This window comes from Gallus gallus, chromosome 8, assembly GCF_016699485.2.
Source record: "Gallus gallus isolate bGalGal1 chromosome 8, bGalGal1.mat.broiler.GRCg7b, whole genome shotgun sequence".
Lineage (NCBI taxonomy): Eukaryota > Metazoa > Chordata > Aves > Galliformes > Phasianidae > Gallus > Gallus gallus.
The window spans coordinates 24,465,560-24,483,613 of NC_052539.1; the positions used below are offsets into that span (position 1 = coordinate 24,465,560).

The 18,054-nt window shown below is 43.7% G+C and overlaps 1 protein-coding gene and 1 long non-coding RNA gene across 3 annotated transcripts in view; one reads left to right on the forward strand and one right to left on the reverse strand.

The window, feature by feature from the left end:
* The window catches only part of LRP8 (LDL receptor related protein 8), a 149,956-nt gene that overhangs the window by 116,488 nt on the left and 15,414 nt on the right, over positions 1-18,054 (reverse strand). The gene's annotated exons all lie outside the window — the stretch shown is intronic.
* On the forward strand, positions 6,385-12,067 carry LOC121111423. Its single transcript, XR_005862012.1, has 3 exons — positions 6,385-6,982; positions 7,990-10,195; positions 10,273-12,067. It is a non-coding gene; the product is annotated as an uncharacterized LOC121111423 (long non-coding RNA).

The following is an 18,054-nucleotide window of genomic DNA, read 5'->3' on the forward strand; positions in this document are numbered from 1 at the left end:
CACAAGGTACCCAGCTACTGCAGTTTAACCCCAGCAGGCAACTCAACCCCAGGCAGATGCACACTCCCATCCCCAACATGGGACGGGGCTGTGAATTGCAAACGTAGGAGTGAAAATACTTGTGGGTTGAGACAAACACAGTTTAATCAGTAAAATGAAAGCTGTGCACACAAGAAAAGCAAAATAAGCAATTCATGCATTGCCCCGTATCAAGGGGCAGACAACCATCCATTTCCAGGAGAGCAAGACCCACCATGTGCAAGAGCTTCTTGGGAAGATGCACACTACCACTACAAACATCCTCCCCCCCCCTTCTCTTTTCCTCCAGCCTCTATTGCTCAGCGTCGTGTGGCTGAAACATCCCTTCAGTTGCAGAAGACCTGACCCCAGATTGTGATCAGTGCTGAGTTCTGTCACAGAGCCACAACAATGCACCATACCAGCTACTATGAAGAAAATTAACTCTACTCCAGTCAAAACCAGTACTCCAGTAATGAGGTTATCACCAACACACGTACTTCACTGCCAGCTTCACTGACAGCGTACAAGGCAAGAAGTCAAGCAAGTCAGAAGACATTGAGAAACAGGAGCAGGGCCAAGCAGCAGGGAAACAGACCCTCATTTGAAGCCAAACGCAGTAATTACTGGCATGTTTTGTGGCACTCATTTACAAACGACCGGCTCATTCCCTGCCCAAGTTGGTTGCAGCCTCACCTCAAGTGCTGTACACAGTTTGGGCTCCATAACACAAGGACAGAAAACTCTCACAGACATCACAGAGGCCTCGTGGCTGCAGCTCCTCGCTAAGAGCGGAGAGATGGCGCTGAGCTCTGCTCCCTGGGGTCATCACAGGCCCAAGGGAAGAGCAGGGAGCTGTGGCAGGGGTGGGCTGGGTGGGGGCTGAGGAAAAGGCTGTGCCCCAGAGGGCAGTGGGCATGGCCCCAAACTGCCAGAGCTCAGGGAGCACAAATACTTGAAAAGCAGTACAAAGTTTAGTGAGATTCTGGGCTCTAAAAGCTATGCCCCACCCCTCCCCGCCTCAGTTTCCTATATTATATGCTTTTTAGTAGAAGATGATGTTTCACAGTGCCCACAGAAAGCAATGCACTGCATAGTTACATCCCTGGAACTTAAGCAAAAAAGTTTTCTCCCTAACGGACAGGGCGAAACAAATACAGTTGCTAAAAAGCCCTTAGGTATAACACAGCCATTCTTTTGGTTAACTGAAATAAGCAGCACGCAGTACAGCCAGCGTATAGGAAGCACTGAGTTCCATGAAAGCACCAGGATACAGGCTGGCTCAGACAGACACTGCAGCCCACTAGAAAAGGCTGATGGCTGCTCCTACCAGCTACATCTTCTGCAACAGAGGTGCACACCCACCAACTCCTCCTCCTCCTCAGCAATTACCAGATCCGTCTGTTTGCCTTTTAAGGATCTGATTTGCTATGTATTGACAGTAAAATCCTCAGTTCCACCTTCAAATAAGAAGTCAGTCACAGTTTGATCACAGAAAAGCATAGAGCATCAGAGACTACAATTTAGAGCCATCTGTTCCCTCTCCCTATTCCTTTTGCTCATAGCCAGGGAGAAGGCACCCCCTCCTCCCATTTCCACTGGGTTTTCCAGCCCTGCCTTACCTGACTTCACAGCTCCTCAGGCCCTACCACAAACCTTCTTCACCGCCTGCAGGCTTTTCCTTCTCACTCCCCACCACCCCCACTCCCCTACTGATGTATTTTATTAAACACACCTGTCTGTCCCTCCATCCAACCATTACACCTATTTGTATTCACACAAATATCCAGGCACACATGCTGCTAGTTAATGCTAACTATATTAAACCTCTACTGGTAGATGCACCTGTCAGAAACTAATGAGCAGGAAAGAAAATAAGATCATCTAGCAGGGACAGGGCTCGCCAGCAAAAGGTTTTGAAAGCAGCGCATCAGCATTGCATTCAGCAGACACCTCTGGGAATCTGGGTCACCCTGTCACTGCGTGCTGAAAGCAGAGCCTCAGATGAGACAGGAGGAGCAAAAGGAGGAGCTGAAGGCAGCCTGAAATGAAGCAAGAATGAGGCATAAATTATAAAGGCAATTGCACAGCGATGCATCCAAGGAAATGATTCCTTCCTAGGCGTTTTCAAATGAGAATACGTTCTCCCTGCATGATGCACTGACAGCTGATGCCCTAAGGTAAAGAAATCTGAGCATGACACAGAACACAGATACCTGTTTGGAGATCCCGCAGACACACCCATCTTCACTACAGTGTGTAGTAACATCCTAAAACAAGAGCACATCTCTCTTCACCATCTGTTTGCTTCCCGTTACGTTAAAGCACGCTAGCTTCCTTCCCTTCATGGTCTTACCCGAAATGGGCCAAGTTGTGCAGTGCCTTCTTTGATGTCAGGAACTGCTCAAAATTCCACACAGGTGATACTGAGAGCTCAGCTCTCTCTGAACATTTCAAGCAGCTGAACAAGATGAAGTAAGTAGCATAATACAGACAGTGGTGTGCATCAGAATTCCCTGCTCTGCTACAGAAACTGATGGAGCTGAACTGGTCTTAAGCAGCCAGAAGCCTCTGAAAAACACATCTAGCCGTACAAATACTCATTTGTTTGTCTTTACTCTCACAATTCATTCAAAAAAGAATTCAGTGATTAATTTGCTGTTGCCATTCTCTTTACAAAGGCCATCAGGAACATCAAAATAGTGGTAAGATCACAGTAAAGATGACTACTCAGAGCAGAACACAAAGTAAATGAGAACAAAATGAGGAATAGCACTCTGAAAACACACATACATTAATTACCATATCAGTCTATGATTTTTTTATATCAGTATTTTTGAAGTATGTGAAGCAACCTTTTAATGAAGCAGCAGAACACAGGAAGCAACAGTATATTAAGCATAATGGGAATTTATTCTATACCATATATACAATAAACAAGCAAAAGCCTAAGTCAATCTGAGATGGTTGGAATGTTTTCCTCTTACAATGCAAGACGGTTATTAGGTGACATGTTTCATTGTAAAATCTGAAAGGCTTGGCTCTCCCATGAGCGGGATGAATCAAGTGCGTAAGGAAATGAATTGTGCCTTGCTGCACTGAAACAAAAGGACTACAAAAATCACACTTCTATGCAGCTGCGATTCAGCAATGGACTAAAAAAAAATGGTACAGAGTTGTAACCTGCCTCAAAAGAAACTCAGGAGGCTTCTTGCTTTGGCAGGCTGCTTCCAAGTGTGCAGTACGAAAGCATGCTGCAGTTCAAACAAAGCAAAAGCACAACGCTCAAATCTGTATGCTTAAGGTATATAAAACTACAGCTGTACTACTTTCAAAAAAGCATGTGAAGACTGGAAACTAAATTATGCACGTGGTCTTGCAATAACCAACCAGCCCATTATTCTGGAACAAAGTCCTCACCAACGGCCTTAATTTTAATGCGTCTGCAGAAGCACATCGATAGCTGCCTGTGGATGCTGATGGGAACGTTCTGCCTGTAAATGACACGTCACAGAGCTTCTCTGCCTCACAGGGGTGTAAAAGTGAAGTTTAAAACTGGTATCTATAAAGCATCTCAAAACCCTTGGTGAAAATAGAGCTGGTGAGCACCTCTGCTCCATTCTGCCTGCATTCTAATTATTTATTTTTCATTTAGTACTTAATCCTCATTAGACTTAGACAACTGAAGAGGTTTTCAAAACTTTACCCTCAGCAGGCTATAAATTTGATACATTGCTTGTGATAAAAATGCCATCATATCTATAATTTATCCTACATATTTTGGCACATCTTGTTCATCTTTCCCTATTGCAGGCAGTAACGACATTTGCACATCTCTGAACGTACAAGAGACTTGGTTTGTACGCATCTCTTTGGTCCACAATCTCTCATGTTACCCTAGAAGTGTGAATACAGATGAGGGATACTTTCCAATCAAAGCAGATGCTCGATTCCTGTACCAGGGAACGGAGCACAAATACAGGATTTGCTTTAAGACACTTAGAGGCCATCCAGCCCCAACCACTTCCAAGACTTTTCAGCACAAATTGCAACAGAAACTGGCTTGGAAATCAAGCTCCCATTTGGATGTTAACAAACAGTGAGGTATTGCAGAGGCACGGCCCACTAAAAATATATATCTAGGTAGGTAAAGCATTTTTCAGTGATGGTTTTCTTCACCAAACTTTAAAGATTAAACTAGAATGAGCCGCAGAAAATGAGTATTCCATCTCAGATCCAGACACATCCAAGCATAGCTTGGTAATTTTGGGATGATAAGTACTATGGCAATGGCTGTGGGGCAAGAAGAGCAGCAAGGGAAAGAATGGAAAAGGCCAAATACAACACAGTTGTGCAAAGGTTGACACCACCACAGGGACTTCTGGCCACCTGAAGGTCAGCACAAAGGCTAAATCCTCCCGGAACCTGGAACACCTGTCTAACCAAATCCAATCTCCCCATCCTGCTGGTGCTGGTGGGGAGGAGAGGAACTCACCCAGGTTAGAATTCCAAACCAAATCTCATGATCGTTTCTAATCAGCATCTTGAATCATCAGCCACCTACATCAGCCCAAGCATGACTATTTTAAAATTGACAGTTCTAGAATTAAAGAATTTTTATCCTTTCCAGACCAGCTTAGTTTCCCCAGAAATTACAGTATATCCTTTAGATTCAAATCAAGGTCAACAGCTCTATGTTTATCATCCTATGCTTTGTCTTCAAACTGGTAAATACAATGCAAGCCCTGGTGCTGCACCACTAACACCGCTCGTGGGGCTGCAGGGGGGTTGCTCTCTCATGCAGTGCTAAAGCAGCAGGGAGGATCGCTCCTCTTCCAGCCGTGTTTACAGCTCCAGGCATGAACCCTGCTTTGTCCCCAGCAACTTTCCAACAAGCTTTATCTCACAAAGTGCAGCAGCCTGGTGCCTTGCTGATGCTTTATGTAGAACTGTTATCTTTACCATTTGAGCGCCGCGCAAACAATGCAAGCTAAGTCATAAGAGAAAAAGGAAATCTTTTGATTCTAGCAAAAACTTGCAATGGAAAACAAACACTTGATTCACAAGTGCTATAGCTGGAGAGGGAGAGAGTCAAGAACTAATCTACCATACTAATTGGATTGAAAGATTCTAAGTTGGTGGATTTTAGCGGCTGCATTAAAAAGCCATCTCCTCGTCAAGGCAAGGAGCCAACGTAATGAAGAAAGGGCAGGAAACAAGTCAGTGAGGGCCATGCAAGGTTAAAAGAGGACCCTGTTATCTTTAAAATGGAAGGGCAGCTGATTTCCATGAAACCCAGTCTCTGTCTTTTGCAATCTAAGGCTGTTTTTATTACCGAAATCAGCAACTGGAAAATACATTTACCAGAGCATTATTCCCATCATTATAATAATAAAAGGGTCAATTAAAACTCAGTTAAGTGGTAAATATGTTGTGTAGTGGACTGACTGAAAAGAGAATTCCAGTTAACTCATTAAAAACAACTAGCACAGCCATAGTTACCCTTCTAAATTTTGCAAAGCTTCCTGAGTATTGTATTTTCCAGAATAATTAAACAGAACTTTAAAAATGCAATTTCATGTTTGCTGCTACAGGAAATACCAAACCTGTCTTTGGCTATGGGGAAAAAAAGAAGAAATAAGGCAGAACTGATGAGTTGGTATTCACGTCATATCTATTACATAGGAAACAACAGTTCTAAAAATCGCCTGTATGGCAACGATATGCACGAGGGCCCAACTCCTGCATAAAGAGGGTAAGTAATAGTATGCTGGTCCTTTCTGCAGTGTGCAAACAAGCCCTGAATTCATCCCACATCTCAGCTGTATTTGGAACTGAACCCAAGAAGCTCTGCACACTCAGCTGCCCAAGGACTCAGCCCTTCAGCTGCACCAGCACAGCACCCATGCACGTCCTGGCTGGGAATTTTTCCTTTCCTTTTCTATTAAAAGTACAAAAAATGAACTTCTCAGGGTTAAAGAAGACTTGATCACGCCTTATTTCTTTACAAGACAGGACAGTGACCTAACAAGCATTAATACTGCGGCAGAAATATCTTAATCACTTCAGACTGAAAGGCTGATAATCACGTATCTCACATCTTACTGCCACACAGTTGCTTTACAGTTCTTATAGGAAGAGTCTGCAATACCATTTACACCCCAAACTTCTCTCATAATGAGTATAACTTCCTTTAAGTTTTATTTCAACACTTCCCTTTCTTCTGCCTCAACGCTCATTGGCCATAACCCAAGAGCACAATGCTGCCAGTTTCGGGAGTCCTTAAAATACCCAAACAAAACACCGACTCAGCCCAGGCCCACATTCTGTAACCTGGGTCCATTTCTGATTAAGAAGAGAAGGGACAGGAGCTCAGATTATCCCACCCAACCATTAAGCAGTGCAACGAGTTTGCTTAGTGCCATTTTAATAGCCTGCTTCTTTAAGATGCTTTTAATTCTGCATTCAGCTTTCAGCCCCAAACGCTGCTAGCACTGTCTGATCTCAGCACGACAAGGGAAAGTACCACAAGGCCTCTGCTCTGCTACAGTATTTCTGACAAACACAGCTGAAGAAAACTATATGCCCAGATTACGAGGCTAACAAGTATTCCCCAAATTAATGATGAACTGCATTCATTTTACTTTTTGCTCTTGCTGGTAAGAAAGCGCCAAAGCTTTCCTCTGAAACCTCCGCTTCAACCACAGCAGGAATGACTAATTATAAGCACCCTGTCTAGGGCAGAAAGAAAAGGAAAGAAATAGTTTGTCTAAGCTTATGGAAATGTGGCTGTGTGCTTCACTTTCTGCCTTTTCTTCTTGTCAAGCAAACAAAGCAGGAGGGTGGGAGGGGGAACGGCAGCACAAGCAATAAAACAGCCTCAGAAATTCAAAGCTGAAAAGATGTTCCAGCTGATGAAAGGCGGCAAGACGAGGCTGCTCGGCTCTTAACTCCGTTGTACCTGGTAAGAGAACTTTGCATGGGCAAAATCTGTTCCCTCAGCATGGCTTAGCAGGGCACATCACAGCTTCAGAAGCATTACTGCGGTTTTAATAATTCAGGGATCTGCCTGTGTCCCTCTTGATTAACATCTCTACAGCGATTGTCCAGGCTCCACTGAGACTGTCATTCTGCTGTCTGGAAGTATCTGTAATTGGTTATACCAGCTGCAATGGTTATTTCAGCTTTTCTGAGTATTTTAGATTTGGCATCTTCATGAAGGGGCAAATTTTTTGACAGCTGATGCCAAAAACAGGCCAAAAATGTGCCTATTAAAAATAAATTTGAAAAAAAATCAAGGGAGGAGAAAAAACGAGAGGGAAAAATAGAAACGAAATCATCTATATACACACAGACACACAAAAGCCTTTGAGAGCATACACTTGCTCCTTTAGATCCCCCATCATCTGCTTGCAAGGACGTATCCATCAGCAGCCTGCTCATCTGCTTTGGCTACTTCAGCACAACCAGCAAATCCACGTGCAGTTTCCACTAAACCATGTGAGGAGGAATTAATGCCCTAAAATCGGGGCTTCTTACAGATTACTTTTTTTAAATGACTGCAAACGAATGATAGAAATTATCACACACCAAAATGAAGAGGGGGACAGGACTCTGTTCATTTTTCCAATTAAACCTGTTTGTCTAAGCCACTTACATTACAGCCCAGATCAGTTTCAGCAGTTTGTGTGTCTAGATATGCTGGGACGCTAAACTAAGTTCAATTTGGCTCCCGGTAAATACAAAACTCTTTTAACACGAGGTCTGCTAACAGAACTAACCTGTACTCCAAATCCAGGCAATTAACTTCAGCTCCTTTCTGACACCCTCCAGAGGAAGCTCTCTCTACTTAATAGATCTTACATTCATAGTAGGTGATGATCTTCTGCTCTCTGCAAGTGATTGTTTTACATTTAAATGAGCCTCTATAGCAACTACGTTATTCAAAATAATTTATTTTCCAATGAGCAGGCAATCAGCAGGTCCTTCCATGGCAACCCACCAAAACCAAGGCCACGGAGCCGTGGTACCATCAGCCACACACAAATGGACAGGAAGACAGACCACGAAGGACAAGACACTGTCTATCTTCAAGAGCCTGGAAAAAAACCATACGTATTCTTTTCCACTGGCTACAGCAATCTAATCTGTCCCGGTCCATGAGAGATGTGACAAGGTCTCTGCATTCTTACCGAGAGGCCTTGGCAGTCTTGGTGTCTCCCAGGAAAAGACGATTCGCATTCAGCTGAGAACTACACAACGAGAACAAATAGGAGCAAGACGTGTGGTAAGCAAGTTCCCAATGATATTAGCCCTTTGCATTCTCCTGGATCCTTGTGATTACCAAGGAGGAGACCATGACAACAGCGGAAAAGCCATTCACTGCTGACACTGGAGACACAATGGCCAACTAGTACTTGGGGTGAAATAAATCACCCGATAGCTGCTTTATTAATGATCTAGCCAGAAAGCTCATACTTCATTGCAGAAGATGAAAGAGGCAAGTAAACCAAGCTGCTAGTCCACAGGAATGCATTAATATTCATTTAGCTTTTTATACACTGCAGGTCAGACCAGGAGAGGAGCTGGGCACTGCCGCTGTGTCAGCGCTCAGCAGGTTTCAGGACTCGATTCCATGTGGAATTCCCAGCTAAATTCAAGATCAACAAGTGAAGCCAGACAGAACAACACTGAAAACCACACAGACGCCATATTGATGGCTCTCTGCTAATTTACACAACAATATGAGTCAAAACAGAAGCATCCTGAAACTTCACCAACTGCTCTACAACGTAAGCAGTAATAGAAAGCGGATACTTCCCAGAGGAAGCTGTGCTATCAATGAGTATATATGCAGTTCAATGACAGCCTGCTCTTCAGCCTCAGTGCAAACACTTATGCACAGCTGTTCATTCACCAAATTCTCATTTCACTTCTCTGCATTATGACTGCAAAACTGATGACTGGAAAAACGGAGCAAAAATGCCACCATGGCGCTACGGCTTTGTTATTTAGTTTCCTTTCATGCTTTCCTAGCAGTCCTCCATACAAATAATCACCAGCCCAAATCCATTAGTTTTCTCCCCAAAATAAATGTCAATTGAGTCTGTATCAGCAATTCATTTGAAGTGAAATTAAAACATTATCAAGATGACTTGTGATAGCATCAAACTTACTATGTGACCCATCAGTAACTCCAGGAATCAGTATTTATAGCTCAGACATCGCTTAATCTGTCAACGGTGAGAATTCAATGCTGCTATAACACATAACTCAATCCCCTCTGATTTCAAGCTCTGCCAGACAGAAGCTTCGCAGAAAGGCAGTAAATGTTCATAGAATCATTAAGATTGGAAGAGCCCTCTGAGATCCCTGAGCCCGAGTCCAACCCACCCCCCATGCCCACTGATCTCATCCCTCAACCCCCAGGAACAGTGACCCCATCACCCCCTGGGTTCCAATGCCTGAATACTCCTTCAGAGAAGAAATCCTTCCCAGTATACAGTCTGAACCTCCTTAGTAAAAGCTTTGCACCAGATAAGATGACCCATGCAGATTTGCAAGTCATGATTATAACGCAGCTCTACTGGCGAATGGTCGTTCTCCTTCTACTGTGAGGCTGTTCCTCGTGTGCAGTGTTCTGTGCAGCATGACCAAAGGAGCCTCACCTGGCTTTTCTTTATTATTTCTTTTAAGAAATAAGATACTGAGACCCACATGAGGACTTTTTGAGCAATAACATACAAGAAACAACATGTTCCTAAAACTGCATGCTAAGAGCTGGGTTTTTTTTCTTTTACACCTACATACCTATATTTAAGAGAATTCATTGCTCATAAGATGTACAAGAATAAAACCGTTGATGATTAAGCTCATAGGATAGCTATTCCATAGACAGCAGCAATTCATGTCTTCCCTTTTCCTCCAACAAGCCTGAACTGCTTCCTGTGGAGAACAGATGAAAAAGAAGCAGCTCAGAAAAGTATTTAACTAAAGCAAATGGCACAGGAAAAAAAGAAAAACTCAGAGCTCTGCAAGCTCTCCGTATCATGGCAGAATAGGGAGCTGAAGGATTTTAAACAGTGTATGATTTCCAATAGAAATCATAACTGCATGTTGCTGAGATCTGGGACAGGAGGAAGGATGAAGTTTCTGCAGAAGGGAGAAAATGAATTAGGTAATTATATTGACCATAAGTACGCATACAGTTGTTTTGGTGGCCATTCTAGTTTTAACGTGATACACTGTCTTCAGTTTCAGGGCCTAAGATAATCACTGAAGGAGATTAAGAGGCAACTTTCACTGCAGGTTTTATAGCTGCCTTCTGGCACCATCCTTTTAAGCCCACCCAGCCCTGGGCTCTGAACAAAACACAAGAAGCAATAGGTGCCTCCCCAGGACTCCCTGTGACACGTCCTGCATGCCCTGCTCCAGTCCTAGCATGACCCACCAGCGACATCCTTCTGTGAGCACAACTCTCCCACCAGTAAGGAAAAAAACAAGACTGACAAAGACATGCTCAGCATTTATTATTGGTATGTTTTGTTTTCAGCTGAAAAATAATGTTTAAGCCTTTGAAAGTAAAAGAAATCTGCTTGGAAAGAGGTCTGTATGATTCGTCTTCCATGCAGTTCTCACCACGGAAACCCTGTCTGGTCCAAGACTGTATCAACCCAGGTGAAACATTTTGGGCTACCATGAAGGAAGATAAAACATGCTGGCATCTGTGTGACAGACACAGCCACAAATAAATCAAGCAATAAATGACACAGCATGCAATTTCTGGCTTTGTGTCTCTTTTTTTTTTTTTTTTTTTTTTTTTTTTTGGTCACATTAGGGTAAAAATTTGTGTTCAAAGAGCACAACTGTCTCTGCACCAGGAAGCCTCCCAACACTCTCCACCATTTCAGCAGAAAAGCAGGACAAATTCAAGTGTCTGAAGGGATTATGGGATAACAGAGAAGCCTGCTAACAAAAGCAGACAGCCACTGTGGCTTAAGGAATCAAAACGAACACCCCAACATCTCCGTCCATGCTCAGTGCAAGGGCTTTGTGATGACAGCTTTGGCCTGAGAAGACACCTCCAGCTGATTTCTTCCTGCCCCAACTTTCCCTGTTGCTCTCCTCTGAGTCACAGGCAAAACTCAACAAGCTCTTGAGGGCCAAGATCACACAGCTGATGATCGCGTGCTTGAACTACATACACTACATTTGCCACACAAATTTTTTCCAGCAGTAAAAAAAAACACAGCAAAAACCAGCAGCTTTAAGAATAGCAGACAGTCCAACCAACAAGGAGATGGACTGAGCCTCAGCGATATTTGTTGTACTTCTTCTCACTTTGATCCAGCAGAGAACTAAAAACCTCAGAGCCAGGCCTTCTGCTGAGTGCCCAGCACTATGGTGCCCTGGTCCTGTGCAGAACTGCCAGGTACTGTACCACGTGCATCACAGATGCATTGCTCCAACTTACACTCATTGCTCTCCCCCGGTAGCCCCAAACTTCATGGGTTCTTTCAGCTGAGGAATGCTGAGAATATCATTTGAGAAAGTAATGTTCTGCATTATCTAAATATTTTCTCTAAACCAGTACAGAGGAATTAAAAGTCAATTTTAGTTCTGGGGATCTCAACTCAGGCAACCATAGTAGGGCCCCTTCTCACACTTCTGGCAGCTGTGACACTTCAAGGTAGTCCGGCTGCTTTGCAAGTAAACAAGATAAAATACATTATGGATAATGCTTTTGATAAAAAAAAAAAAAAAAAAAAAAAAAAAGATGTGTCCATTAATCCAGTGATGGTTCACAAAGGCTGGCAAGAATATTGACATTTCCATTTTAAGCAACAATGCCCAGAGAGGTTAAGCGATTTGTCCAATGTCACATCAAAATTCAGATCAAGGCAAGGACAGACCAATTTCTGAAAAGCAGCAGAGCAGCACAGATACCTCGCCTCCATTCACTGAGGATTCTGCCATGGCAGCACGGCCATTCCTACTCAGTCTGTGTCTCACTTCTTCCAACAGCCATTACAGACACACGGTGAGTGATCCGCACCTCTACCTCCCACTGTACACACTGCTTCTCAGTACCTTTCTCTGGTAAGCAGACCTGTAGCAGGACAGTGAGTTAAACAACCATCAATCCTGTCCCCTTGTATGCACACTTTGTTGATTTTTCTTATTGATTACATGGACGCATCACAATTTTGTGAACAGAGCTCAGTCCAGCAGGACGCGAACTGCTTTGCATCTCATGCAGAGACAATGGCTGCTATAGGACGCATATCCTAAATACTGGCTGCTATAGGACACATATCCTAAATCTTGCTCTGGGATTTACCTGGAGCAGCCATATCCAGCAGAAGGGTACGGTGCCAAAATGGCCTCCGAAGTCCTATCTGAATGTGTAGGAAGAAACAGAAGACAGTTCGCACTTCTGGCGATTTACTGAAGTTGTCAAAGCTCAGAGCTCGGGAAACATGAAAAAGACCGGACAGAGTCACATACTGAAATGGCTCAGCAGAAGCTCACGAACAGATTTGTTTCCTCTGAGGCCACAGACTGGCTGCAAGCTACTCAGAAGCCAGTTGTCTCTGGCTATTTTTAGGGCTGGGTGTCCAGATTTTCTTTAGGAAATGCACGTCAATCTTCAGCAAAGTCAGTAAAAGAACGGATCTTTGCAGAATAACCAGACTGTGACAACCTTGCATGTGGAAGTCTGACACCAGCAGCATCCCCATCAGTGAGCACATTTCAGCATGACAGACACCAGAAAAGCCCAGCAGAGTTAAGAGCCCCCTTAGACAGAGCCTATCAGTGTGGAGGCACAGCCCTGGCCCCAAGCTACAAAACATCGCTACAAACCTGGTCCTTTAAAAAATAAAATAAAATACAAATTAGAGACTACAAGTTTAATTGCCAGGGCCTCAATGTCCAATACAAACACAACTGTCCCATTTTCTGTTCAGTGAGCAGACTGGAGTCTGTTGTGGCTTAACCCCATGGGCAAATCAACACCACCCAGCTGCTTGCTCACTTCCCAGGTGGGACTGGAGGGAAACCAGGAACATTAAGAGAACTCATGGGCTGAGATAAAAACAACTCCCTAGGTAAAGCAAGAACCACAAGCACAAGCAAAGCAAAATACTGGCAAGTCCTTCATTTTGGAAGCATTTTTCCTGCAGAAAAATGGACACGTGGAGCCAGGATTCCCTAATGGCTTGTCACCTTGATGTCTCTATTTGCAGTGTGATATCCAACCACTAGATGTCTGTGTTACGGATCTATAACTCACCCTTGGTACTGGCAGGAAAAAGCTGGAGCTCCAGCGACCAAGATGACAAGCTTATTGCCTGGTACATCTCAAAGACATAAGGTTATGTGATCATGCTTCTTTTCTGTCAGTTCCACCCCTTGTTACTAACCATTAATCAAACCAACTGATTAAATTAAATCAAGTCTGAAAAGAAAGCATGAGTCTGTAAGATCTATCTTTACAGGAACTTTGAGATTACAAAAGTGACAGCAAAAACCCCCGAACAGACAAGGTGAGAATGCTTTAAACAAACAGAAAAACCCACCAACACTCATTACCCATAATTAGTGGCATTAGTGTCACGGATTGATCGTGCTTTTCAGGTACTTGGAAGAATCCTGTAGAGGAGGTAACTAGATGAGGCACCAGACCACAGGTTTGTATGACTTATTCCTCACCTCCGGTCACAACAAAACACTGACCACAAAACATTATTTCTCCTTGGAAGGGAAGCAGTCAGAGTATGAACCCGCCCAGCAGCTGTTATTCTGTAAGTTCTGCCACCATTCTTGCACTCTTTCTACAGGAGGATATTAAGAGGCAAAGAAAACCAACTGTATCTTTGCTCTGCTGCTTCCAAAACTACTTTGTAAAAGTGATTCTCTCACCACCATTTGCTTTTGAAGATGTAAAAGCAAAGAGGTCACAGAGGCCATGGGTTCATCTGCACCCAGGACTACCAGCACAAATCACACAGGGCCACGTGAATTCTTGGCAAGTGCGTAAGGCTGCCAGGTTGCTGAGTCACCATAAAGCAGCACAACCATGCCAAAAACCTTGGGGACAGAAGGAAGAAGATGTATATTTGTAATATGTAAAAGCAAATGTTCTCACAGATCCTGAGTAGACTCATAGAATATACCAAGTAGGAAGGGACCCATGAGGATCACAGAGTCCAGCTCCTGGAATAAACCCAGAGCAGATGATCCCAAAGGAATAGTAGCACTGACTTCAATACCTGAAAGCCAAACAAGTTCAAATTATATCTGAGGATTAAATTGGACTTTTTTATACTGACCAATACATCAGCACAACAACAGACACTGAAGAGGACTCAGAGGTTAAATCAAGGTCTTGTCTACTCTAAAGATTAACAATCTTGTATCTCAAAGCAGCCCAACACCTTCAAAACTACTGTGCTAGCTTCAGACTCCTTTGGCAGTAGCAGATTTAAAGTTCAGCTCCCCATGCTGCTGGCCGGCAGCTCAGTCTCCTGAGCTGTAAGTGCCTTAAAGCTGTGTGACTTTTCTGCCGCAAACATAAAAGGAAAATAATCTGTCCCAGCTAACACTAAAAGATGACGGTGCCCCTTACGCGATCTTCCTGCTGTTGGGAGCAGAAGGGATCAGCGCAGTCCTCCCCTGCTCCCTGCAGCAGCTGCCTTTGCACAGGGGAAGCACGGCTGCACTCTGGGCTTTGGCAGTTCATCCAGCATCCCTGGCACACAGCCCCAGTAAATATTAGAAACATTGGGAGGGATTCCATGGAAGGAGTCAAGGGAAAATTGAAACAGATTTTTTTAACTTTGCCAACAACAGAAAATGTATATGCATAGCAACCCTCTGCTGTATTTACTGATTTCTCTCTCGTACAGCAGCTGATAGATCACAGCATAGACTGCTGCAAGTAATTGAGAGGAAGGAATTGAACCTTCCTGTGGGTTAGGGTTGAGAAGGATTCATTCTGCACTGATGGAAAGTCACTCAGAGGAGGTTGGCAGCACGTTGTTAGGATGCCTTCCTGATTGCTGCAGCATTCCAAGAGCAGAAACACGCAGCTCTCAAACGTGACCGCCAAAAGCACTGTGAAGATTAAAACAGAAGAGTGGCACACAACAACACGACCTCTGGAGAAAGACAATTTTCCGAGAAGGATGTTGCAGACTTGGATTTCAGCGGCTCTTAAAGTTGTGACTGGTGCTGCAAGATCAGCATTAATTGCAAAAATTAAGTAGCTTTTCTGTGATTTTGTGCTATACCTGCCAAGCACAGAAAATAATGATTGAGTGCACTGCAGGTTTTATTTACATAAAGATCTGATTGCCAGCTTCATTCTTATGCAAAGTAGAGACAAAGCTCTTTCAGCAGGCATGTAAAAATCAGATCTAAAAATAACATTATGCTTCAGCTTTACTTGTAAAATGCCCGAGACTGCGTGCCCATGCTTCTTTCTTCTGCAGTCACCACGAAATGCAAGGACCAGACTGAGGAAATCCCTACAGTTTCCACTGACTGGAAACGAGTTTGCTGAGTACTGGGAAGAACTGAGCCTGGATGAGCAGCCAGAAGACAGGAACAAGAAGCTGTTGTGCTTTCCTTATTCCCACTTCAAAGCACACACCTCCAAAAAGCTCCCGCTGTATCATCCTGAGTGAGCAGTATTTTCCTTCCCACACACCGATCCTGTGAAGCTTTGAAAGCTCTTTTTTTTTTTTTTCCAGAGCTGCACCTCTGGTTCCTTCCTCGAAGCTATTGTTGTTTTTTTTCCCCCTCAGAGCAGATCTTTTTGAAGCTGGAAAAATAAACGGGTGCGTTGCGTTGGACTACTGCCAAAAGGAATGACATAGCAAAGTCACTCCTGCATGAGGGCTGTCACCTCTGAATGGAAGCAAACCGGTGGCCTTGGAAAGGCGCATCACCTGCCTGAGCCCCTACCTGTGACAAAGTGAGGAGGAAAAGCACATCTGCACAGTAAGGTATTTGTTCAGCAAGAAGTCAGGTGCAATGTTTTGACAAAGATGGGCTACATCTCTGTTTAATAGCTCCTTCCATTTAATGCTTTTCAGCAGCAAAACGCTGCATTTTTAAGACCAGCTGAACTGGGAGAAGCATACAACCCTGTGTGATGTGATGAGCAAAATCACATCTCCAGACCAAGAAGTTCCACAAAAAACATTTAGTTGTTCACAAAGCTGGTCCCAGGTCACCCTTAGCTTACTTCCATATTCACAGTTGATAGCCTTGTTCCTATCTGCCTAGCTACAAAATCCCATTTCTTTCTCTACCAGCCAGAATGGCACAAGTTCACACACCACAGAATGCAATTATGATAAGGGTGTAATTTCATTTTCCTTGGGCTGTTTTCTTTTTATTATTGCTGATCTTCAGGAGAATGGAGTGCAAATCTTCATCATCATTTCCTTGCAAACACTTCTGCTCATTTTGAAAAGCCACGACACATTTCAGTGCAAAGTAAAAACCCAGCACTACGCGGCTGAAATAAGTTCCTGGAAGCAAAACTGTTGCTTTCTAAAGCTCTTAGTGAAGCACTTACTGATTAAATCCAGTAAGATATCTCGAAGTCCTTACTGGATGTAGAAAGGGTGTCTGGGAATTTGCAGTTCTCCCACATAAGAAGGAACACAAGTGCACCCAGGAGTAAACCTTTGCAGCCAGAAACAGCCAGGCGTGCTGCAGTGCTGGCTTCCAGAACATCTGCTCTACAAACCTAATTATCCCTCATTGTACGGATGCAGAAGCCATGTTAACGCCTGAGACATGGAGGTGATTTTAAACCTCTTTAAAATAGTCTTTAAAAAAAAAAAAAGCCCTGCAGAAACATTTCCGTAAGCAGATGTACGGTCTGTAAGACAACGAGAACTGATTCCAATTCAGTGCTGCAGCAGGTAAGTCACGTTCCCACAGCCATCTCATAAAGGCAATTTAGTCTTACGGTTCTTTAGACTCAGATCTCAGTGGATTGATACAAAACTACGGCCCGCTACACTACAGTCGTCGTGCCGGAGATTTAGCAGATCCTTTAGAGACTAGAATCTAACAGCTTCATTTAGCTGTAATCGGCAGCAGAAATACCCAAATCCTAAAACCCAGGTAAGAACATCACTTCCAGAAGGAGCCATGGGCACTGCGGGGCTATAGGTGGCCCTCCTATTTTCTGCTTCCTACTTCAGAATAAATTTCAGTCAGTGAAATTTGACAGAACAAAAAATTTTAATGGGTTTATTTACACAAACGTGGCAGACAAATGTCCATAAATGAGGCCGAGCCGTACAAGAGAAGACGGTTTAAATCATTTAAGAAACAGTACCCACAAATCTCTTTTCTCAAGCGCAGACATCGTTTCTTTGTCTCTCGGGATCTCTCTTTCATCCCAACGCTCTGAATTTTCACCAACAGTCAAGTGGCAAGCTGCCAAATTACTCACAGTTGGCTGGAAGCATGGTCACCTACAAGCTAATTGATACCACAAAACTTCCCTCCAGGATGCCATCTGGGTTGCATTCAATATTCTTACTGGATTCAAAAGCCCGTCCCTCTCAACTTGAAAGCTGCTTCTCTCGACCAAATGCCAACTTGCTGGTTTTGTTTGCAAGCACACACGCGAAGCTAAACAGCAATACCAAGCTCCTGGTCCACTCTTCTGACCATACACGGACTGCACTACTCTACAAAAATAAAGACAAACCGTTCCCCACAGGTAAGCAAACTGGAGATATAAGAGCAAAGGGCCGTGTTGATGCCAGCCCCTGCCCCTACCTGAGTAAGTGACCGCGTTTTTGAAACAGCTAAGCACACAGCATCTCTTGATGGCTATAATGAGACTTCCACTTTTCATTTCTAGATTATTCAGTAAATGGCCTACTTTGAAGTACTACTTTTGGGGCCTAGCTGCCACGCTAATCGTCGAACAGGTAAGGTAGGCATTTGTGTTTTCCTAGGGCTACTTATCACAGCAGGAATACACTTGCCTGATGTCTGGCC